The 21999-nt window shown below is 50.7% G+C and overlaps 1 protein-coding gene across 24 annotated transcripts in view; it reads right to left on the bottom strand.

Annotated features, from left to right (window-relative positions):
* The window catches only part of CAMTA1 (calmodulin binding transcription activator 1), a 185466-nt gene that overhangs the window by 145019 nt on the left and 18448 nt on the right, over positions 1-21999 (bottom strand). For 4 of the 24 annotated variants that reach the window (XM_085509210.1, XM_085509216.1, XM_085509209.1 and 1 more), the window contains one exon: positions 16907-16990. The exons of the other annotated variants lie outside the window; for them this stretch is intronic. The gene's annotated coding sequence lies outside the window, so the exon portion shown is untranslated. The remainder of the gene's footprint in view (positions 1-16906; positions 16991-21999) is intronic. 24 annotated transcript variants of the gene reach the window in all.

Raw genomic sequence — 21999 nt, 5'->3', positions numbered from 1 at the left:
TGGGCTGTGGCTTTCAAGTCCTGCGTGTACAAGGCAGATCTAATCCAGTAAATCAGTGGGTTCTTAGCAGTAATGGGAACGATAGGTCAAGTTTCTAGAAACAGCTAACAAACGCTGATTAATGTACAGGATCAGCTCCTGTGCAACTCATTACGCTCACAGCTGCAGTGAAACTGTCCTCCCTTCACAGCTCTGTGCAGCACATAAAAGTGAAAATATTTCTGGTCTACATAAGTAGCAGGCCATGAATATTAAACAAGCAGTATTATTAATCCGGTGCCATTAGTCTCGGGCAGTCGCAGCAGAGCTGACCCCCCAAGGCAGAGCCACTGCTGCCATCCATTCCTCACCGGGAACTCGCCCACCACCCCAAGTACCTGCTATTTTAGAGCAGAGAGTAAACAGTAAAAACCAGAGCAGTGCCAGGGAGCCATCAATCCTTTGTGCTCTCAGAGTCCTGAGGTTCATTCCTCACTGAGGAGAGAGCAGCCAGGCTGAAGGGCCGGGCAGAGCAGCAGCGTGGGCAGCACTGAGCCCTGCTCACAGCTCCCTGCTCAGCTCCCCCAGCTTTAACCTTCAAGTTTTTGACAGAGCTCTATAAAAGCAGCCCTGAGACCCGTCTGACTCCAATGCAAAGCCTCAATCCTGGCTCTAGAAATCAAACGAGGTGTTTCCAGCAAACCCAGAATTGCCCATTACAGCAGCAGAACGTTTTTATGGTACTATCGAGTTCAATGTGCTGCCAGGGCAGATCTGCAGCACAGACGAAAACAACCCTCCCTCTGCTGAGGTGCTCCACGTCCAGCCACAGAGAAGATCCTCCTCCAAGTGTAAGTGTCCTGTGGGCTGTAACACCTTAATTCCATCCATCATTGAAGTCAGGTACCATTTCTGATTCTGTTCAATAAGAGATGGAGCCGTATCTGGGCTGTTGTGTGAGCACGGGGTGGTGGCTGGGGTCCCCCAGCTCCCCCACCTGCTCCAGCTGCCAGCACGTGGCTGTGGGTATCAGTTGTGACATCCAACAGTCCTCCATCTACACCCCACACTGCTCAGTATTTACCAACAACCTTTAAAGGAGAGCCAGCCTGAGAAGATGAAATTTAAATGTGACAGAAGGTATTTGCAAGTCAGGATCAGACAGGCTGGAAAAACAGCTGAGACCTAAGCAAAGTAGGTGAGTGATCAACATGATAGCAGCAAAGTATCGCTGGGAAAAGAAAGCCAAGAAATGTGCATTGGTAGACGCATTATGTGTGCAGCCTGCAGGGCTGGAGCTGGGGCATCACCTCCAAGAGTTCAGGGCTCCTCAGCACACAGCACCAGACTGAGGGAGGACAAGGAGGGGTGGGACAAAGCAGCAGGAGGCTGCATTGCCAGCAGGGCCCGTCCTGCAGCAGCACCAGCTGCCCTGCCAGCACAGCCAGGACTTTCAGGTGATGCACCCAGAGCCAGCTGTCAGCACCGAGTCTGATCACTTTAAGGGCAGACATTTCTTTCCCTCCTTGGGACACCCAATTTCACAACAGCTTCTAGAACGGGACTCACTGACAGATTAGAGCTAATGTAATGAACAATAGTGCACTTCAGGAAAATAATGACAATCTTGTATGAATCGGACATAACCGAGTGCCCGGCCCCACCACGGCTTTGACTATTAACTGCAATTTATAGGCACGCACAAATTAGCAGCTCTCTCCTCCCGCAGTGACCTGCTGAGCACTAATTGCTCGGTCACCTACTGCCCGCTAATGTTTTCCTCTGCTTTTACTGGAAAACGTCGAGGTTTACCTCATTTTCCTTTCCTGTGGCGTGAGCTGCCTCACCTGGCCCCAATTTACCTTGTAATCGCTGTGTAGAAATGCTGGCTCAGGGCTGCCAGCCCTCCAGGACGCAGTGCGTGCTCAGCATGCACCAGCACAGCACCGACAGCAGCGGCGGCTGAGGGGCTGCACTGCACAGCACTGAGCTCACAGGGACTCCTGAAACAGGACCAGGATGTGAGGCCAACACGGAGCGGGGTGTCCATCAGGGGGTGGGAGACGACGGATATTCCCTGTGGAATCCTGTGCTTATGGGAGAACCAGAACAGGGCTTTGTCCTTCACAGCAAAAGGTCAGATGTACGGTTAATGGAAATCAGCACGAGGCCTGCAATGCAGCAGTGCTGTGTGGGATGAGGAGCTGGGCCCCGAAGGGCACTGAAGGAAACGGGACCGCAGGTGCTGCCCACAGCCCTCGGGGGCTCCATCAGCTGTCACACAGGTACTGCTCAGCACTCCTTTATTCCACCGTAAACTAAATCACAACCCTCCAACAACAAAACTCCCCCTCCTCATAGGCAGGCTTTACCCAGCCCTGTGTGCTGGAGGACAGATGTGGGTTAGGGACGGGTTTGGGAGCTCCACAGAGCAGGGAGGGCAGCTCCCAGAGCCCTGATCCCAGCCCAGCACCGGGGGCACCCACCGCAATGCTGTGCTCACACCCAGGGGTGGCTGCTCTGCTCGGGGCCCTCAGCTCTGCCCTCCCACTCCAGAGCTGCATTCCATCACTTACCCTATGCAAATTACGTTAAATATTTCATTCATTAAATGGCTCATTTTATTACTGAATTGTACCTTAAGCCGCTCAGAAATTTAATTCTTCTCGCACTTACTCAGTAATGTGAAATAACCAACTTAAATGAATATTTTACAGTTTGTGCTAGACAGAACATTTATTAGAAATTCCTTCCCTTTTGGAGTTCTTCCTTTAAGTGCTCTCCAACGCATTGCGCAACTCAATTCATCGGGAGGGAATTATTTATTTCATTTTCAACCTTCTTTTCCACCCCCAGCCTGGAGGAGCCCAATGACCCACAGAGGGCGTGGAAAGTGGTGTTTTGAAGCTGTTTTAGCCCTCCTGTAACTGCACACAGCTTTGCTGTTGGAAGTGACGCAGCTGCTGCTGTAGCCCAACGTGCCACCAGTCCTCCAGGGATTTAATACAAGTAACGTGAAGTGACAGAGCTCTGATGTCTGAGCATTGCCCCCTCCCGCACACGCTATTATCACCCATACGTAAGCAAGACATGTTCCTAAAGGGGAAAAAAAGGTGTAATTACAGGGGAGGCTCCGGCTATTTCCAGCTTTACCGAAAGATAACGCAGCAGCGTCCTCACTGGTTATGACAAGGTCATTACTGCCTCCAGCTGAGGGAGCGCAGCTCCAACCCTCAGGGCCGTAATGCAGATCACTGCCTGCACGGCAGCTCTGCCAGACACCGAAGTCCTCGGCTGGCGACCCTGGGGCAGAGCAGCCTCAGGACAGAGCCCTACAGCCCCCGATGAGCGATAGCACGGCCAGCACCCCTCACACATGAGCTCCCATAACTCTTGTCTGGGAAAAACCTTTCAGTTTCCAATGGAAATATGCAAAACAGACTCCACACTGTAAATCTTCCTTTTTGGCTCTAAGGAGATAAGTAGGACCTATTAACCTTCCATGTTATTTTCAACTTCATTATTTGAGCTGACACGACAAGAGAGAGCGGTGACGGCTCTTTTTGGCAGAGTGCATGTAAATCGCTTTCTCAAAGGAAATTACTTCTCCAGGCTGAACGTTATTAATCTAAATTCTCCCTTAGTCAAATCGTTGCCCATAATAAATATGGAGCAGGCTGCAATACCCATCTCTGAGGGCATCCCATCCCAACTGCACGGCACAGCACTCCCCCTGTGGAGGGCACCACATCCCAGCACAGGGCTCTGCCCTGGGGAGCTGCATCCCCACAATGTCCTGGAGCCACCCGATACCAACCAGCAATTGGTATTTCAGAGCTCTTCTGCTGAGAAGCAGGATATTGCCAGTGTATTCACACTGAGGGCACTCACTGAACATCCATTCATACATGTTACCTTCTGCCAGAGCGTGGCCAACCTGCAGGTGCTGTGCTGCAGTCTGCGTGTTGCCTACACATGGCTACGCAGTGCTTGTACATGGCCTGCACACAGCCTGCACGTGTCCTGTGTGCAGCCATTCTGCTATAGGCAGGTCTGCCCCATCCTGCTGGGATCCCCATCCAAGTGACACTCAGGACACGCTGCTTCTTCCTCCCCTCCTAACACCAGGCTCCATCAGACGGAGGCAGAGGAATGCTGCTGTTTCTCCTGGGCTATTCAGGCTAACTGCACAGCCTGCAGGACCTGCTCTGAGAGCTGCAGATCACTACGTGAGCTCCCGTCCACATCCCTGCAACAAAGACCCACCATTGCACACACGGCCGGGCCCTGCCATGGAGGGAACACAGCACAGTGATGGCAGGAGCCAGGAGAACCTGGGGCCACATGATCCCTCTCCAGCCCTCCAGCAGCCAGCGAAGGCTGTGGGCAGCTCTTCCCCCTTCATGTGGGGCATCATCAGCACAGCCCTTCCCCCAAGCAGGGGGAGCTGGAAGCAGGAGGAGTTAATCCTGCAGCCGAGGTGAGGGCAGATTAAGCTTTGGCACATGCAGAGGGTAGAGAGAGCATTGGGAGCACTATAAATCCACCGGTACAGAAAGCCCTTTTTCCTCATTTGTTAGTCAGCGAAGTGTGAAAATGTTAATGAAGGAAGCTATAATCTATGAGAATTTCACTATTAAAATTTAGTTCACGTCTGACGGCTCCTGCTTACGCACAGCCCATTGTACATCAATCCTTCCACCGCGCTGCTAATAATAGCCGTAATTGCCTTACTCTGTCTAGCCACCTTCACCCGGAAAGGCTCGGATTTGCTGGAACCCTCATTGTAGAAATTATTTTCATTCTATCAGCTCGAAGCTTTACTGCACGTATTCCTAAAAGAAAATAAACGCGGGGAGATGGTAAGTGCAGAGCTCCTCCCCTGCGGGGGCGCTCAGTGAGCAGAGCAGTGACAGCGAGGGACATGGACGGGCTCACGCTGTGGGGTCATGGTGTGCCCATGGTGCCCATAGAGGTCCCATGGAGAGCAGCAGCTGAGCTGTACGCATCCCAATACGTGAATGCGTGGACACACAGACCCTTAGGAGCAGCTTTCCTCTATCACTCAGTGCTGCAGACCTTCACAGCTGGGGGCATCCCACCAAGGAGGAGAGCAGCAACGGACACATCCAGCACACCATGGAAATTAAACCATGCAGGTCATTGGAACAGAATCCGTTCTCTCAAGACTTGAGCTTTTCATGAAGATTCCTTCAATGCTCTCCCAGCCACCAACCATCCCAGGCCAGCCCTTATCCAGCAGGAAGGGGCCGGCCTATTTATTAGAGCTAATCACAGGGAAGTTGCAGTTCATCAGGATGCACACACAGGCGCCTTCCCCTCTCGGCTCTGCAGCACAGAAATGCATTCTTAGGGACTGGTTTTCAGAGCAGAACACAGATCAATCAATCCCCTCCTCTGAGCTCCCAGCCTCCCCCTGCAGGGCCGGAACCCGCTCAGTGTGACATTGCACCTACAGGTGCTGCTGCTCCCGGAGCTGGGACCCGGCCCCGCACCCACCTGATACCCGCTGGCTCTGCCTCCGGCTCAGCACTCACCTGCAGGTTCACAAAAGCTCCCCAGAGCTTCCCCGGAGCACTTTGCCATCCTTTTTATTCCCTCCTGTCTGCACTGCTTTGCATTACACTTTTTCCAAGGAAGACTGATAACTTTGGAGGTGTCACTGATAACAAATGCGTTCTGCTCGAGCCATAAGCACCGGAGCACAAAGAGCACGCAGGCAGGAGCTGCTGAGCAATGCCTGCTGCGGGGCGAGGATGCTATCCTCGTGCAATTTGCAGTCAAAGCAGAAATGTATCATTGTAGTAAATGGGAGAGAAACAGCACGGCAATCTGTCAGCAGCAGCCCCAGACGGAAGATGCGCATCTCTCTTCTGGCATAGGAGCAGGGAAGGGAACGTGTGATAAAACAAAGGCAGGCTCTCAGAGATCACTTCACTGCCACAGCCGCCTGACTTTTAATTTTCCTCTAATTTCGGGAGTGCAGCGCTGATATAAAAACCCCTATAAGTGTTTTAGGGAGATGGTAATGGTCCAATACTAAAATAATTCAACCAACGCTATAATTTTAGTACCACTATCAACATGAAATAATGGCTGTTTACTGTGTTACACCTTTCAAATGACCTTCATTTGAATACAAATTGTGGCTTCAAATTCCAAAAGCTGCTCTATCTCGGAGGCAGCAAACCGAGGGGCTTCACCCGCCCTTCTCCCAGCTGATCCCTCACCGCAGCCACAGAGCCGGGATGGTTTCACCCTCCGGAGATGCTCAGAGCTGCTCAGAGGGGCGGCACGGAGCTGAGATGCAGCGGGGATCCCGGCTGAAGGCGATGCCGGCAGCAAGCCGTGCTTTGCAATTACACACAGTGAAATTACTGAGTCACCGTGCTGACGGGAGCCCCGACACGACGGATCCTCCAGAAACACCTTGAGAAAGGAAAATCCTTCTACAGGTTTTGTAACGTTCTGTTGTCAGCTCTAATTAAAGCCGCACTCGGAGCTGGGACAGGACGGCACACACCGAACATTCATTACCTTTCGTAGCTACAGGGCTACAAAAATACGGAGGATCAGTAAATACCCCACACTGACACCCACAGCAATTACTCACAGGGAGCAATGGGGAGGGAAAGCTCACAGCTGTGCATGCGGGGCTCAGCAGCACCTGTGGGGAGGAGGATGAGGATGAGGAGGATGAGGAAGATGAGGAGGATGAGGAGGATGTGGAGGATGAGGAAGATGGTTCCTCCGGGTTGGAGAGAACCCAGCAGGCGTTTTGCAGAACCGATTTGCCCCGTTCCATTTCTTATTTTCCCAGTTCTCTCCTTTGTGCATGCAGCCCATGGCAGCTTTCCCTGCGGTGCGGGATCCCCACAGGAGGGCAGCAGGCAGGGGATGCCCACCCGGCACCTCCGCTCAGCGACAGCCGCGGGGACCGCCGGGCTTTGGGGTGGATGCGGGGAATCCCAGGCTCCCCCCGCGCCGCTGCCAAGATGTGATGCAGCAGAACGCAGCAGCGCGGGGCTGCCTGCAGCAATGGGCTGAGCGCAGCAGCAGCCGGTTTTCTGCCTGCTCAGAGCACAGGGCTCGTTAGTAACAGTGCTGTGCTCCCAGATACAGGGAGAAGTAACAGAGCTGTAACACCGAGACACTCAGAGCACGTCGCCTTCTGTCCATTTTAATGACAAAAATCGCTACCTGGCCGCATGCTGCACCCGCATGTAAAGCCCATCTCCTTGGTGGGCATCCCCAGCACAAAGGCAGCGCGTCTCCTGCTCACAGCCAGCGGTGCAACAAACCCAGCAGCTGCAAACCAGGCTGTGCTGGGCTGGCCGCTCACTCACCCAAAGCCAAACGCCAGGGGAGAGCAGCGCAGCCAGGAGGTGTTAGCAGGAGATCCTGGAGTAATGCAGCTCTCCTTCATGCTGACATTGCTGGGAAGGAAACGTGCTTTAAACAATAGGTGTTGTGTAAAGCGTCTGAAAACAAGACAAATTAGTCATTAAAAATTAATTTTAGAAAATTACACTCTTGTTAATAGACGCTGCTGCAGCTTTGCATATTCCTTTTTGGGCAGCAGGGAGGAAGGGGATTTAAAACACATTTTATTGCATTTCATCAAAAATTGAAGAGAGAGAGATAAACGCCTTCAGTAGCCTGCATTTCTGCATTGCACACATTCACAGCCCAAGCATATTTGCATTTGCAATTCACACTTGCAAAGAGGAAGGGCCATTACAGAGCGATTTCCCCCCTCTCTCCCCCAACATCCCCCATCATTTCACTCCTGCACAGCAGCGCAGTCAGACCTCACTGTGCACATCAGGCTCACACGGAGCCCTGGCCTGGCCATCCGCTCTCCATGGCACACACACTTCCCCCATCAGGACCTGCTTCCTGCTGAGCCCAGCACACATTTATTGGCACTGCCAGCCCCGGCTTATGGGCTGGGATGAGGCACACGTGGGTACAGAGCATGGGGTGGTGGTACAGACAGAAGCTGGGACATGGGTACAGGGCTCCCACTGACAGCACAGAGGTGTCAGTGCACGATGGGCAGCACCACCCGACGGGCACAAATTTCTGCACCTCACGCTAGAAGCCTCAACACCAAAAGCAGCTGCAGAACCCACTGAGCGATGGCTGCCATTATGCTCACATTCTCACCAGCAAGGACTACAGCAAAATACTCAAGGTCAAGAGACCAGCATGGTTCTAGGCAATCTGTACCTCTTAAAACAGTGACAAATATGTTATTTAATTTTAATGAGCTTTTTTGCATCTCAAATCTAATTACAGCATTATCAAGTACTGCTCTGAACTGCAGGTGGCTTCTCATTACTTGTGGTGGGGCTGTCACAAGCATTTTTCATGAATACTAAAAACTGCTTAATTTTACGACGTATTTTGGAACTTTGGTGCTGAGCTCCAGCTCCCACATAAGGGCTCACAATGGCACGGCTGAGCAGGGCAGCACAGCTCCCAGCACCACGGCATCAGCCCAGCTTCACGCTTTGGTTCCCACCATTCGAGGCAGGATGCTGCGCGGTGGGGAGGCGCTCCAATGTCAGAAGTATTTCGGCAAGATCACAGTACTTCAAGTCTTCCTCTCCTTCACCAAAGTCTGCTTTCTCTGATGGTTTCTGGCCAACTCCTCTGGCCCATGGGGATCCTCACCACTTCCAGATGTGGGCAGTGGTTCCAGGGTGAGGCCATGGGCTGGGAAGGGCCGCTCCGTGCAGGACTTACTGCAGCTGTTGCTCAGCAGCCCCATCCTGCCCTCTGCTCACTGCTCCCAACTAAAGCATGAGGCTGCCTGGGGTGTAACTGCCTTTTCCGGCTGGCGATGTCCTTGTGGATATAAAGAAGAATTAGTAATTTCCTCTGACAGTGCGCTCACCTCTCCTTGTCTGCCTTTGTGCAGAACTTCATTCTGCTCCTCTGGTCACTATTTGTATGCACGCCTAATTGTTGCACCACACCAGCTGCAGCAAAGCCCTCAGCAGGGCGCTCCTGCCTTAGCAGCCCATCAAGTAATATGACAGCAATATTCCACAGTTAATTACTGTGTCCAGCACCAGAAAGACCTTCTGCTACAGGGACAGTGACCCCCAGACACCTCCTCACCCCTCGGAGCTGCCACCTGCCTCTGTGTGGCTCTGAATGCACTCCAAGCCACACACACATACAAGGGAATATACATACACACAGAGCCACAATCACCACGTGCAGCAAACAGACAAACACTGACCCAACAGACCCACACGGCCCCAGCCAAGCTGGGGGGTAGCAGTGACCCCAGAAGCACCCCATGAGCAGACACTGCTGTAGCACCAGGATCTGTTTGCGAAGGGCTCTGTGGAAGCACTGTGTGTTGCAGACAACAGCAGTGAATTATGCAACAGCCTGCATACATCAGGTGTTCCTACATTCCTGGTAATGAAAAACAACATTTCCTACCTTGGCAATTTCCACAGATATGATGCTACCATTATTGGGGAGTTACAGAGCACATCATTAATCCCCACGCGTTATTGCTCCAAGACAACAGCACCAGTGTCCTATGGCAAAGGACCAAGGCCAACAAAAGGCACCTGGGTACCCCAGCACTACTTTTTTGCACCAAAGCAGCCCAAGCAGCAGCTCCGACTGGGAGCAGCCACCTGCATCCGGAGGCCAGCGGAGGAGAAAATGGCTGCAAGGTGCTTTGTGCCCCCACAGCCCCATTAGCTGCCCATTGCACACACCTGGACAAAGCTCTGGGGCAGCACAGACCCCATGGAGCAGCCCAGAGCCCAGCAGAGGGCAGGGCTTGAGGAAGACCTGGGGCAGAGCCCAACCTTTGGAGCGAAGGCTGCATTAGGAGCAAGCTGAAGGCCCTGACAGCACCCAGCAGCATGAGAGCCCTGCAGCTGGGAGCACACAGCCCTGCGTCCCGACCCACAGCTCACGGTGCCGTGCTCCTTTGTGCCCAAGCAGAGATGTTCAGCTCCACCACTGACACACCTGACACAGGCCACAGAGTAACTGCGAAATATATCGTGCATATAAAACACACTAAAGCTCCCCATACAGCATGCAGCTTTGTATTAAAGCATAAAACGCTTAATAAAAATTAATGCAGGAGGAATGTGCAGTTATCTTCATTTGGAAATGAGACCTGTTAGCGCCTTCTGCCGTGGTGCCTCTGATGAGCTCCTAATGACACGTTTCATCTCTCCTGACCTTGACGCGAGCCGCAGCTCTGATTGGGAAACGTCTCTCCCCTTTAACAACTGTCCCAATTATTGGCACACAATGGTTTAATTAGATTTGCCCACACACCAGAGCCACTGCCCCGGCACAGGGCAGAGCCTCGCAGCGCTCCAGGACTGGGTATGGAGGGCAAAGGAAGGCGCTGGGCTGGGCGGCACAGGGATGATGCATCCATGGGTGTGCAGGAAGCAGCAGCGAGGCCAAACGGATCATGGTCAGTGCAGGGGAGCACAGCACCAACCTGCATGTGCTCAGCTGCTCCTCTGAGTTCCCCGTTCTCCTTCTCCCACCAGTCAATTTGCTCAGGGAGATCGGGCTCTTCTCCAGATAAGCACATTGACTTTAAAATAAAGTGTGTGCCAACAGCTGCAGCACCGAGACTGAAGCAGACAGAGATGTGGCACTGAATGATAATTAAATACATTTTCATCATCTGTCATTTTTTACTGCAGGTGCCGGCGTAATAAATCTGCGCTTGACTCCTTTGTCAGCTGGCAGCGAACACATTTCAACGTGAAACCCCGGGGGATGAATTAAGAGTCGCTTGGCCTTGTGCGGGAGGAGGATCCCACCTCCAACACAGTGAGAGGGGAGCGCACACCTGAGTGCCTCCTCAACACCTCCATTATTCTGGTGACACACATCTGACGTGTGACGCAGCACCCCAGCCCCACTGAATGGCGGCCACCAACAGCCCCGACCCCATGGGCATGGGGAGCACAGAGACCCCCAGAGCCTCATGGCCAACCCCGAGCTGCTCCCCAGGGCTGAAAGCAGCTGCCAGCTCTACCAGAAGGAGAACACTAAGAATGGCTCGAAGCATGGGAAGCTGCAGCACAGCCAGCTCTGAGCAGAGCCAGAGCGACAGAGCCAAAACATCACCAAACATTTATCTGAGCAGTTCTGCTCGTGTCCTTACTTACCCTGAACACAGAATGCTTCTCATTTGGCCAAGTAACACCTGTCAGAGCAGCACCAGGCCCAGCTCCCAGCCCTCCCCCTGCTCTCCCCCCCTCCCCAAACCCACTGCCGTCACCCCACCAGACCCCACTCTGAAATTGCTTTTCTTTGAAGCGCAGCTCTAACCCCAATAAAACCTGCTCAGCTGGGCTGCAGGAAAAAAAGCACAGAACTTAACAACTTCCTTGCCCTTTCTCTGCTCCCATAAATCAAAGTCATGTCCATCTCCTGACGTGGTATTTTAAGAACACAGGCTCACCAAAAATAATGCACGTGGCCCTTTCACCAGCACACCCAAACCAGGCGCAGTGCAGAAGGACCATCCAATGCCCCATCTGCCCCACACAGCAGAGCAGGGAAACGCCAGCGTGAATCACAATGTCCAGCCCAGCCTCATTTTCTGTATCAGTGGGGTAGGTCAAGACTCAAACAGGACAGTTCCATTTTGCTCCACGTGCACCATTTTACTTCAGGTCAGAGGAAGATTTCAGCCCATGACATTGGCAGTCCCAGCAGGAGGCGGCCTCAGCTGCTGCACCGTCGGTATGTGAGGACACAGGAGGACGCTGTGGGATGAGGCTGCGATGCTGGAGCTCCTGCACAGCACGGGCAGGGGCAGAGCACAGCACAGAGCAAATGGGAGAGATGGGAAACACCGACGCACGACCGCCCTGCAGATTTTTACTACGGAGCGTACGCTAACCCAGCGTGCGGTGACTGAGGCTTGCCAGATGTACCGAGCTATTTATAACAAAGCACTTACATAATTAGAGCCTGACAACTTACCAGCCTGGATATCAGATACTTTATTTATCCAGACAAACCCATCTGAACACACCATCTTAACATGGTAGGAATTTGGCAAACACTGCACCAAGCGCTGCACTTACTGGATACACGTCGCCAAGTTGGGACACAGGGGCCAGTTCTGCACGGATGACGACAAAGCTCCCATAGCCACACACACCCCACACGGTCAGACTGCAGGGCACTACAGCAGCACACAACTCCCACCCGGGGAGCTGAGGTCAGCTCTCATGAGGCCACGGCAGCAGAACACCGTGCTCTGCTTCCCTGTGCCTTATGAGCACCTGCAGACACCTGAGCTCAGCCCAGGGCAGCGCAGCGCTCCCACCCCTGTGCACTCAGCAGCTGTCAGCCCAAAGACCCTGATTTCCATTGATCTGAGTGATGTGTGTGACATGGCCGTGGAGCTGCTGCCCCTGCCTTCACCACCAGAGCTGACACCAGCACCTGCCTGGAACCTGAGCCTTCTGCCTGCACTCGTTACACAGAGGGATGAGCTGCCCTCACCACCTCAGTGCTCTGCTGCCCCATTGCAGCTCCACGCTCCTCCCTGCAGCGCCCGCACTGTGCAGTGATGTTCCAGGATGTAACCCTGACTATTTGCCCCTCACAGACACATCTCAGCACCAACCATCACACAGTGCAGCTGAACTTCTGGCCCAACAAACTACAAAGCGAATCTCCATTTGGAGCAGCAGAGCAAGCCGGGCCTTCTCGCTGCTCTCAGAGCAGCACCAATGGAGTTCACGGCTCCTAACACAAGCTGCAGCTACAGAACGCAACCTGGGTTTTACATGCTGATTTGCAAGCAGCACTACAAGTGGTTATTCCAGCCTTCCTCGGAGGGAACTTCCCACAAGCACAGCCCTGGGAGCACAATGGGACACAGCGCTGCACCGATGGGAAGGTCTGCACACTGCAATGCATGCGGAGACTGCAAAGGGCCCAGCGGGATCCTGCCCTGCACAAACAGCCATCACCCCACACCCATCATAGTGCCTCCCAGCCAGGAAACATCACTGCTTACAGCAGAACGCTCCCAGCGCCCCTCAGATGGCCGATAAGGCCTTGTTTAAACAAAGGAATGCTTTTGCTTTATTATAAACGCTCCCATGGATTAAAGACTTGGATGCTACGGCAAAGCAAGTTAAACATTTACTTTCTATTAAAACAGCTAAATGAGAAGATTAAAAACTGTTTTACATTTAGCAGAAAGGCAATGTCAGACCGGTACGGCAGCAGCTTAACTGCAGTCAAAGCTGAGCAGTTCTGATGTTCCGAGGTATTCGATTTCAGGAAGGAGGGATTTCTTAAAATTACCAGAAAGAGGGGAAAAAAAATACACGGATGTTTGAAAGAGTCTTTCCATTACGCCTCCCACAGACCTCCTTCCACAGCCTTTCTGTGCCAGCATAAGAGGCTTTCTTCACAAGACAGCTCTTGCCCCAGATCTCCTGCTACTCCTTCCATGGAGCGCTCAGTTCAGCAGCTGCATGTCTGAGCTCTGTTTGTTTATTTTCCATTTGTAGCAGCAGGAGGAACAGACCCCACAGGACACACAAAGTTCTTCCTATGCCCGCAGCCTTGCCAGAATTCCTCTGTGAAGCAGAAATCTGATTCTACAAAACCAAAACCCAGCTCTACCTGCAATAACACACACAGGTAAACCGAGGGGAACCGCCCTGTGACCCCAGGCCTGTGACACAGCACAGACACAGCCAGCACCATCCCCTGCATCACACACCGGGTCATCTTCATGGTGACATCGCACCAAACAACTGCACTGTGCAACTTAGTGGGTGTGCCACAAACCCACCGTAACACAAAGCATCTCAGCTAAGGAATAGTGTCTTCCATCCCAAAACATGACATCTCCACATCTCATACAGCAGCCTGTGCAGTGATACGAACCAGGCCAACATCAACAGGAACATCTCCCAGATCTAGACTAGGTCTTAGTAATAAACACTGTAATTAGCACTTCATTCATATAATTACCTGTAGACCCCGTAATATTTCACAAAGGAGGTAATTACCCATATTTTACAGCTGAGGAAACAGATACAGCGCAGGTGAATGAGTCAAAAGAAATCATCAGTGAATCTGTGGCACAGCCAGAGATTGCAATTAGCCTCATCCCCAGCCAAGGCTCCCCTCCCAGTAATCCATGCTGAATTCACTTCTGTCTCATGGGAAGGAATCCAGAGAAAACAAAAACAAACTGGAACTTTCAATGTCTGGAAGAGCTGAAAAGCAGATAAGCCAAACCTAAGGGAGAAATAAAGCCACATTTTTATCAGTGCACATTTCTTCACCCAAGGCGAGCAGCTAAGAGCAAAGGAAGGGCAAGGAATCCTAGTGCGAGCACACAGAGAAAGCAAAATACCGCACCTGATTAGTATAGACCTGCTATTTCTGTCAGCAGTGTGAAAACAGAAGCACAGAACCAAGTTGTGGAAGGCTGCCCAATAGGAATTGGCTTCCCAATTCAGCGATCAAAGACCTTAATGCATTTTGAGGATTTGAAGATGAAAGCAATAGCAGTAATTAAATTATTTCATTGCTTTTCAGAGCAATATACAGGCAGAGCAGTGACAGCTGGGGAGCTCACAGCTGTGTCCTCATCCAGAGGTTGTCCCCAGGCACATCAGGAGGCAGCTCCCCATCCAACAGTCCGTGTGGACAGAGATCCCGACGTGTTTCCTCAGACACATTTCTTATCCACCCTGTGTGCTCCTTCCCACTGCACGCTTGGATGGGTTTTATTATTAATAGGAAGAACCAACAATGTTTGCTTGTGTTGACTGATACATCTGTTTTTCAAAGCAGTCCAGACTGAAGTGAGCAATCTGTCTGTTGCCTATGTATATTTTATTAAATGAACAGCACAGCCACATGACTGATACACAAGTACGTCTATTAGATGGAATAAAAGAGATTAGGTTAATTCTACTCCAGCTGCATTACCTGAAATGCAAGACACGTGGTGTTCTAAATCTAGGAAATGTGCAAAGTATTTCATTTCAGCCATTTAGCCTTACGTTAAAGCCAGCATATAAAAGCATCCAGCAAGAGAAAATATTGCATCAACTTCAATATTAAGAGTTGTTTCAGGAGTGGATATTATCAATATTTTAGTTTTGAATAGCAGAAAAACCTCGTAAACAGAAACAATTCTTTCAGTGGAGTATTCTCCCAACATTTAAGTACGTCTCTCCTGACAGTGCTTTTGGCTTTACCAACGCTCCGTAGCATTTATGCAGTTCTTTGATCAAGTATTTGATTAAAACGTGGTTTATTTCCTACTTGGAGCAAAGCCACGTTCAGGAAAATGAATCAGGTTCTGTAATCTCAGGATATAAAGGGGTAAATGCTGATATGATTTACTGCCATCCACCAACAGCAGAGTGGAAACCTGAGAAAAGAATTCAGGTTAGGGTAAATGGTAAAGCTCATTCTGCTAACGTAGTAGCTTTGCTCACTGATGTTTACTGCTGTTTACACACAAAACCCAGCTCAACAACAAACAAACTGGCCCAGCTTCCAGCTCTTGCACACACGGTGCAGCCAGTGAGGCCGGCAGTGCAGCCGCAGTGATCCCAACTCAGCAGTGCATGCAGGACGGCACAGCCACAGCAGTGACTCCAGGGGCTGAGGTGATGAGCAGCAAACCTCTGCTGAACAGAGCGGACTTCATTCATTCTCACTCCTGAGTCAAGAAGCAGCAGTGGTTGTGGTGCTCCTCCAAACACCAACATGATGCTTCCTACAGCCTCTACCATGGGACAAACAGCAGCAAAAGGGTTCTCCGATGTGCTTTGTGTCCCCCAACGATGAGCAGATGCCAGCAGCAGCCATGTGAGGTCCTCTCAGATCTCCTGCTAATGGTTCCCTACAGGTCAAACTTTAATTCGTGGTTCTAATGATAGATACAAATTTTATAAGCAGGAACAAGGCTCAGGGAAGACCCAAATCCATTCCAGCACTCATTTAGCAACTTCAGCTGTGTGCAATTAAAACTTCAGCATTAAATGTTAGAGAATGAAATAACGAGACACTTAAAAAATAATCTGTGCTTCAGCAGGGCCACACTCAGTGGATTCCTTATTGTCCTTTGTGAGACAGACACAGGAGCTGTGCCCCATGTCCCATGTGCAGGATCCCTCCATCACAACGATGGAACAAATGGCTGCGACACTTTGGGGGTCCCCACACAGCACTGCCTTCAGGAGCCCACCCGGGACAGCTGACCTCACAGCACTGATAACTCCCCTTTTGCCTTCCACAGTGCAGAAATAAAAGCAAATTGGGCTTTGATTGACATGTTCATTTCCCAGTGATGGTCCCGAATGCCTTTATTAGAACAGCTACTGGCTTTAAGCTGAGCATTATGAACATCTTCAGGACATGGAACAAAACTGCAGCAATGATAAATACTTTTTATTCAAAAGAGAACCTGAAATGCTGGTGGGATTGCTGTGAGCTGCCACAAGTTGACCAGAGAAGGAAAAAAAAACCACAGCAAACATGACATATGTATTAGGGACCCAAAGAAACGTAGAGAAATGCAAATTCAAACCAAAGACGTACAGAAATGACAAAGCAAATTAGATAAAGTCTTGGGAGAACACAATCAAAAGCCATGTTCTATACAGGGAATGCACAGCGTTCAACTTAAAAAAGCAAAAACCAACGAGTGCAAACTTTATTTCTTCGTATAACAACTGAAATGGTTTTTATTTGAGAAAAGCCACCAACACACCTTCACAGGAGGAAAGACAGACCTGGGAAGTCAAAGAGCACCACAGTTTAAAACAATGAAGCGTTACAGCTTGCACAGCAAAATTAAAAATGAAATGAAATAAAAAAATGAAATGGTTACCAAAGTAATGCAGGTCAGGGGATCAAAGGTGAAGGGTCACACATTATTAAAAAGAAATCCAAAAGGACGTCTGCATCAAGATCTCTGCAAAACAAAGGAGCTCCAGTAAGTCAAACTGATACCTTCCATGTTGAAATTCACACACAACACAGAGCTGCCCCAGCGGACGTCAGCCCGCCCGCAACCGCCTCCTGCACACTGCTGGGGCCTGACTGCAGCACCAAGGGGCTCCAATGATGCTGGATGAAGCCCAGCAGTGCCGAGCCAGCCCAGCACAGTGAGTGCAGCCATGATGGAAGTGAGCAGCACCCACCGGGACGGCTGAGGGGCACGGAGCAGTGCAGGCCCCATCGTGCTGCTGGGAGCAGTGCCTGCTCCTTGTCAGAGCCTGCAGCTCCTGGAACTGGGAATACTGTGATTATGGACACATACCTACACTGAGTCACTAACATCATAACATGGCAGTTTAACACTACAATAAAAAAAGAAGTTCAGACGTGGATGCTGAGACAAAGGCTTCTCCTGCTCCTATTTCAATTACGCACAAGTGATAAAAAAACTCCTCGGGACCCACTTTCCAGCACGACAGTCCATTATCTCCCCAAATTTATGCAGAGAGTGTAATATTTACATCAGATAGCGTTAGAGACAGACACCCACCAAGGGCACTGCAGCCCTTCCCAGCCATCTCCAAACTCCCCACTGAAGTTATTTCTATGTTGGACTTAAAGAAACAGCCTGAAGACAACCTGGTCTTGGAGGACAAATCAGGAACAACTCAACTCAGAAATAACAACAAAGACATGGGTTTCCAATGACTCAGCAGGCAGTGAGAGCCAGGAGGCGTTAGCACAAACCCCACCAGCACTAAGACAGATAAAGTAAAGATAGCCACCGCACCAAGGCCACGGGCACAGCAGTGGGTGAGCGCCTGGGAGTCCCCGAGCAGCTCTGACAGCCACAGCATCATTCATGAAAGGCTGAAACAAGCTTTCTGAGATCACAGGCATGAAGCATCTTCTCGCAGCTTTGTGCTAAATAGGCTTTTTCCCCCCATTCACATTATCTGTCTCCAATAACCAACACCAGACGCACTCCCTGCTCCTGCCCTCATGACACGGCCGTGTCTGCCCACAAGCAGTGCCAGCAGCTCAGCTCAACGCCTTCCTTTCTTCAGCCCCCCCTCACTATAAGGGATACCCCCCCCTTCCTCCAGCGGGGCTGTACTGCCCGCAGTGCCCCATGGTCTCTCCTGGTGCCCAAAACAAGTTTCAGTTCCACTCAGCCTTTCCAAGCACCGTCCCTGTGTGAAATCTGTGCCTTTACTGGTGCTGACTTTCCCCCGATTTCTGGCTCTACTTTTTCTCCTGGATTTTTCTCTTCTAAATGGAACAGTCACCCTTGGAAGTACCGAATGTGAGATGGGAAAGACAGGATTTCAATCACTTACAAAATGTAATATCCTCCGTTTCCATTCAGTTGACAAGTGAACCAATTCATTTGTGTTTATACACGCAGTCCCCAGCAAAGAGACATTTAAATTGACTTTGTAAATTAAATTGACTTTGTTACAACATTTTCCTCACAAAGCGCAGTGCTGAGTGCAGTGCAGGGATATCACTGAGTGCTGGGCACCCAACGTGCCACAAGCAGCACCCACAAAACACCTCCCCAGCCCTTAAACCAAAGCACTCTCCTGTTGGAGGAATGGCTGCTCATAACACACAGCCCTGACTTCTCACTCGCCCTATGCAGGATTCTGCAGCTTTTGACAGCACCTTTCAGACCAGTCCCTGCACCATCAAGGAGTAACAACTGGAGGATGCGAGCAAGGAGCAGCAGACAACAGAGAATCCGGAACTGACGGGCAAATTTAAAGGCACCCGTGACGACTAATCAGCTTTGCATTTGTATGAATTTCTAGGTGGGGGCTGGAACAAGTATTTGCTTTTTGAGCTTTCTGCACTGGATTCATCCTTTATAGGCTGGTTCCCATCTTCAAAAGAATGGGCTGGGCTTTTTTTTCATTTTATCTGGCAACAGCTACAATGAGCCCAAGCTTCTAAGAATGCCGGGCTGAGTGACAGCCCCAAATCCTATAATAAGGAATATCTTCAGTGGACAAAATAAACAGCCCCACTTTGCCGGTCAGTTCCCATCTGGACAAAAGGTGCTTTATTCAGTCACACATTCTCCTTTTTGCCTTATTTCCCCAACAAACGAGGCTCACGCTGCTGTTTGGTTGCGCTCCCATTGCTGTATCCAACAGCACATCTCCGGGCCATGCCTCGTGGCAGGGCACATCTCTGGATAACGGCATGGCAGGGCACAGAGGCAGCCAAGCCAACACAGGTGGTGTGAGCCGAGCCCAGAGCAGGAACATACCCACACATCAGGCATCAGTAAGACACAGTGAAGAGGTAGGGAGCTGTTTTAAATGCAAAGAAAGCTTCCTGTAATTCCTGCAGCCTTCCTGGGCAAACAGCTGGATCCTCAGAAACATCCTCCTTCCTCCCTGCAGCTTCTAGAAGCTTTATTGCCCTGATATTAAAAGGCTTGCACCTACCCTACCAATAGATATGTATTTTTGAAAGAAGCTTTAATGCTCAGACACGAGTGTCCCCATAGATCTAAAACAGAGTCATCTTAAATGGTTTCAGGCGCCTCTGCCAACATGGGAAGCCCTTAAAATAGTCTTTAAAGGGAGAACCCTCATGCCTGGAAGGCAGCTTTCCCTTTTTGCTCTGCAGAAACAGACATCACAGCGGAAGGACCACGGCTGAGCCGGGGCTGCCGAGCTGCCTCCACACGTGGCATCTCCTGCAGGGTGCAGTTATTGCTTCCATCACAGTGCAAGGAACACAAACAGGTGCACAGTCTGATCTCATGCTAGAATGGCACTGGACTTGAGCTGGAATAAGCTCAAACTAATTAAGACTTTGTTTTTCCTTTAGTTATCAACTAATGCAAGGAAGTCAGGCTCACTTGGAATAAAAACAGGAGGGCCATGCACTGCCCAAAACAACACGCTTCCATCCATTTGCTTTGCTTTACAGGACTCAGTTTGGTAGTGGGACTCCAAAACTGCAAAATCAGCCATTCCTGAAGACTTAACGTACACCTAAAGGTTGGCTCCAGCAGTTAACAAAAGGGAAGGGAAGGGACGGCTGCTGTTCCCCAGAGGAAGCCAAAGGCTGTTTCCCCACCAGCAGTACTGCAGGTATGAATGGGCTCCTGCTGCAATTGCCAGGAATGATCACCTTTCAGCTCTGCTCAATCACGGAGCCTGCACACAACATTCGCTAATTATGTAAACATGACTGAGAAACTGCAAAAGCAAAGCCAGTAGCACATTTTCTGCTTTGTACATTAGGCAAAGCACAGAATTTCATTAATTTCACAAAATAACCCCATAATGAAGTGCTTCTGTTAAACACATTTCCATCTCTTTCACTGTTCAGCTTCAAACCACCACCACGCGCGTAGCAAAGCACACAGCACATCAGCTACCCAGCAAAGCCTGAAAGCAACAGGTGTTCTATGGGAGAACGAGAGAACGTGCAGGAGTGTCAATCCTAAAACGCACCTTGAAGCCTTAAAAAAGGGCCCAAAGAAGCTGCACCCCGCTGCTCCATCAGCACAGCCAGCAGCGTGCAGCACCCAGTGCCGCCTCCTGGGGGCTGAGCAGTGGGGAGCCCCCCCAACCCTCCCTAAGGGCTCACAGTTACCAGCCAGCCCAGCCAGCCAGGTCCCTTATGGCCCTCAGGCAACTCCCAATGCCTTCTGCTCCTCTGAAGGGATGGGAAATACCTCAATGTCAACTGGAAAGGAAGAATGTCACCAACCTGCAAGCAAAGCAAAAACCCAAGACACAACCGGAGACATAAATGGGTGTGCAACTGAAGTGCACAAACACGGCGCTGCACCTCCACTTCCCACAGCAACAACAGGCAGACTCAGCGGGGGAAAAGCAGAACGCTGCTCTTAAAGGCCGAAACAAATGCAAGCAAAATGGGGCTGCAGCAAGCACTGCCATGGCAGGAACATGCAGGTGCCACAGCACAAGAGTTATGCTCAGTCACAGCTCTGCTCCTCTTCACACGTTAAAGAATCTCTGCACTAAAGAATCCTCAAATCGAGTTTTGCAACTGTGCTTGTTCGCATGTTATCACGCAATAACTAAGTACGAAACTTACAGAAAACTGAATGAAGAAACTGGTCTTAAATCTTCTATATAAAACTTGCCATTCCTTGCTTGACCCCTGCAGCCAGCCCCACACACACCTGCATCACAGCACCACGCTGTGTATCACGGCAGCTCCAACTCGTCCCCTCAGAGAATATAAACACAGGATGTGGCCGGAAACAAAAGCGCTAAGTAATATTTTACATTTTGGGTGTTTAACTTTTTCGTCTTCCTTTTACTGTGTCATTAAGTGTTTACAAGGATGATTAATGGCTGCGGCTGCCAACCCCATTAATGAATGGCATCTCCGCTCACAACTGCAATCCGTGCTTGGCAGGCACAGCACAGAGGCAAGGTTACACCAACAGCCCCAGCCCGCACCTATCTGTGCCATGGAGACAGCACAGCAGCGGGGGAAGCTCCCGGTGCCTCCATAATCTGATCATTCTACACCAAGAAGCAGGATGAATTTCCTGCAGACAACATTTCTCGCTGCCTAAAGCGATTACCAGCTAATGAGCCTGCGACCTCCACTGCCTCCATTAGGGGACAAAGCGCAGACAAGAGCCAGCACCACGCAGCCCTGCAGCCCACATGGGGAAGGCCCGCTCCTCCATTGGCACCAGTGCTGAGCAGCAGCTCCCATGGGCTCCCAACAGGCCACGAGCAGAACCCAAGCACTGCACTCATAAGCAGTTGGATCTGCAGAATTTTCTGGCAATTAACTAATGCGTCCTCGTGTGAGGCATCACGTGAAGATCCCTTTCTATTCCCCCGAGCAAAATAAATAGAAGCTCACAACTTTCACAGGCATCTCAAGAAATCTCTATCTATAATTAAATGGCTTGGCTAGACTGACGATTGTGCATCACGGGGAAAGAAACTAAATTGGAAGGAACACTTCCTT

This window comes from Coturnix japonica, chromosome 9, assembly GCF_054131305.1.
Source record: "Coturnix japonica strain WE chromosome 9, WE-NBRP24, whole genome shotgun sequence".
In the NCBI taxonomy this organism is placed as follows: Eukaryota; Metazoa; Chordata; class Aves; order Galliformes; family Phasianidae; genus Coturnix; species Coturnix japonica.
The sequence above is the reverse complement of the archived record's forward strand: the minus strand, read 5'-3'. Positions and strand labels throughout refer to the sequence as shown.